At 45.0% G+C, this 3488-nt stretch overlaps 1 non-coding gene across 1 annotated transcript; it reads right to left on the bottom strand.

Annotated features, from left to right (window-relative positions):
* Positions 1-1578: 1578 nt before the first annotated feature.
* LOC148650720 (U6 spliceosomal RNA) lies at positions 1579-1680 on the bottom strand. The gene has a single exon (XR_015926243.1). It is a non-coding gene; the product is annotated as a U6 spliceosomal RNA (small nuclear RNA).
* Positions 1681-3488: the final 1808 nt, after the last annotated feature.

Here is a 3488-nt window from a genome sequence, read left to right as displayed (position 1 = left end):
CTTCTGTCGCCTGTGTTGTAATGTAATGCCGTGTGTGTCCTTACGCAATTTCTGTTTCCTCTGGGGCTCATGTTTCACACCTCATGCATTAAGGACCATTAATATTGCAACACGTCACCGAGATTTTCTATTGCTGTGTCTTGGTTCCAGAGAGGATCGGCTTCATTCTGGCGTTCACTCTGCCGGACACGGGCAGGGATCATGGTCAGTGCACGCTTCGTATCAAACAAAAATGGGGTAGTGCGCGAAATATTTGGTTTTTCCATTTAAAAAATGTCCTTGCTTACTGTATTAACAGGACAGCTGATGAAATTGCTGTACTGCTACTTGTATACTATGAGTACACCATGGGATGTAAGGTGTAAACTGTGCGTAACTAGTTCAAAAATGAGACTAATCACTTCTCTCTGCACTTTTGACATACAGCTGAAGTACGCAAAGCTACAAACATGAACAGAAACAAAAAATAGGAAAAATAACGAGGCAAAGTCTGTAAAGGGTAAGAAACACTACTTCACATAATTATTTTATTAATATTTAACACAAGATTGATATTGGTTGTGAGTGGGTTTTTTCCCCCCCAAAACTAATAATTACAGATTAATTGCATGCAACAGCAAACTGAAAATGAAAATACTTGAAGGGAACATCTGGTGCAGAATCTCACGTTTTGTCTGTTAGCAACTGTAGTATGTGTGCGGCCTTACAAATGAGGACAGTTTCGGCTTTTGTCTTAAGTAAGTTGAAAATTGTGTTAATACTTTCAGAATGTGCAATTGAGCACTTGAGAAAAAATGTGGGGAGTGTTATTTCAGACTAGGATACTTCATCTGTTAACACTCTTCACCTCTAAATCCTACAGGTGCAGCAACTCATAATGATCTGATTTGAATTGTCAACAGCCATACTCCTGTGAAATTCTCTTATCCCCTGAAGTGCCAAACCTCACTTTCTCTCACAAGACTCCTTTGTATTAAACCATAACATAAATGCTTTCAAAAAAAGAATGTTTATCCTACTGAATCATAACATAGCATGTAACAGAACTGAATGAAATGCACAGTAGCATTCCTTTCCCCCCGGTGTTGGACTGTCATCCCCATCTTTGATGAAATAGTGCCATATACATTAGAATGATATAATATTATATTTGACTATATAATGCCATCCCCTCTGTTCTCTTTCTTTTCCCCCAGGTGTCTCATGATGAGACACTTCCTCCATTCCCTCCCTCTCCTCTAACAACTAGCACGCCCCCCGTTGCCCACAGGGCAGTAAACTCCCTGCTGTTGGGACCAAGACTCCCGTGTCCTGCCTGCTCACTGCTGCAGATGTCAATGCTAATAGACTTTGACTCTCTAGGAAAGGGTGGTGTGAAGGAAATAGTAAGGAATCGACCCTCTGCAGGTCCAGGGAACTCAAGAGTTGGAAAATAGAGTTAAACAGGGGGCATTCAAATACAAAGTCCAAACAAATAGCCAAATGGTCTTAAAGCTGGAAATACCTGAGGGAGAATCCAAAAGCCATGGTCAAGAGCAAGGCTAGAATCCGTAGGCCAAAAGGGAAGCAAGGTCTGTGAACAGGAACGCTCCATGTTTGCATGTCATCCTTGCACAGGGGCCATGCTAATCTTCTCTGTATCGTTCCAATTTTAGTATATGTGCTGCCAAGGTGTTGCTCCCACAGTGAAAACCTAATAGTGAGCAGGGGAGGGCCAGAGAGCTGGGCTTAAGTAGGCTGGGAAGGGGAGGCGCGGTGGTGAAGACGTGCTGGGATTGGTTGACGAGGTCTAGGTCATCGGAGTCTTCCCTGAGTAACTGAGGTAGGTGCCTGTGGGTTCGCCCCCTGGTGGTTGGATGATGGAACTGTAACAGGTGGAACATCTGGAATCCAAGGAGGATGCGGACAGTGTACTGGATATATGTGAAATATTCACCCCCTCCCAATGATGTCTCTTCATAAATGACATTTAATCAAAAGTCGAAAGCTCGTATTGAGCACTTTTATGGGTCCCAGATGTTAACGATTAGCCAGAACTGCAAAGAAAAGTAAAAAAAAACTTTTATATTTCCCATAAATATCCCCCGTCCTGAGTCAATGCAGGCTGAAAGCATTTGTAATTAGATTATTTGTAGTGTGACAAAATGGTACAGTACATCATTGGCAAGGTGTGACTTCTGCAAGGCACTGTAGGCAATGTCTCCTCTCACAAAAATATCCCTGATTATTTCTCCTTCCCTCTCCAGTTACGAAGACATTCCTCCAGGTGGTGATCACAAGACTTCATGAGCAGCCCGTCAGGTAGGAAAGACAGGGGTTAAGCAATCAAATGTATTTGCATATGGCACCTTTCATTTCAATGCAATCACAAGGTGCTCTGCTTATAAGGTGATACTTTCCTGAGCATTTTGGAGAGATGAGAAAGAAACCCATCTCTGCCCACTTCTTCACAGCTCAGGTGTTGGGAATGAGCTCCTGCTTGCAAAGCAGTCTGAGGGTTTTCTCTGAAGGAGGTCAGCTTCTACAGGTGGTGCTAATTGGCACCTCCAGCTCCACCTGAGCAGTGAGAAGAAAGGCTAATGATGGGAGCCTGGACGCAAGGAGGCTGAGTTCAAGAGCAGCTCAGTGAGGAGAATATGACTGAGAGCTGGACACGTGAGCGCGAGAGAGGCTGATTAATCTGACTGGAAGAGGCTGGAGGAGCTGTGCGAAAGAGGTTCTGACACCGTTCCTTTCCCTTCTCCACTGCTGCTGCACAGAGCAATTACAAAGAAACTGAAGAGACAAGGAAGTAAAAATGTACAGCACATCAAGGAACTGCGGCTGCCTCCTTGCTGGAATGCGGACTTGAGCAGTACTCTGGGTACGCACTGTACCGTACGCACCTCTGGTCTGCAGAGACAGTGTCAGAGGCAGCAAGGGTACCGCTGTGCCCTGGACTGGCCTGTGTGGGAGCTCAAACACATCCATTCGCCTTTCCTGGGGAGGAGCAGCTGTGAACTGTGGGCCCTGCGTTGCCCTTGGAAACATAAATGGTGGCTTCATTCAACCAATTAATGCTAGAGATGTAGTGCCAAAAGAGCCAGCAATGATTCCACCTTCTAGGCTGATCTTGTCAGAATTAAGACAGGCAGCAAGGCTGGGCCTGGTCAATACGGGGACAGGAGTCCTTCAAGGAAAACCAGGCTACTGCCGTGAGTGGTGCTGGAGGACCAGTAGGTGGTGCTCTTCCCTCTGGACCAGAATGACCAAACCAGCGCACAAGTATGGTACCTGGGAACACTGTGTTGTAGCATTTCAAATCCTTCGGATGAGATGTTAAACCTATATCCTGACTACTTGGTTATTTAAAGTCCCAGGACATATAATATTAGGGGTGTTAACCCATTATTATCCTGGGTAAATTACATTCTGGGATTAATCTAAATCCCCCTGGAGAAGTAATTTCTCATTGCTCTACCTAATCTGCTGTGCATCGCCCAGGTGGG

The sequence above is a fragment of the Lepisosteus platostomus genome, chromosome 13, assembly GCF_059453375.1.
Source record: "Lepisosteus platostomus isolate fLepPlt1 chromosome 13, fLepPlt1.hap1, whole genome shotgun sequence".
NCBI lineage: Eukaryota > Metazoa > Chordata > Actinopteri > Semionotiformes > Lepisosteidae > Lepisosteus > Lepisosteus platostomus.
The sequence above is the reverse complement of the archived record's forward strand: the minus strand, read 5'-3'. Positions and strand labels throughout refer to the sequence as shown.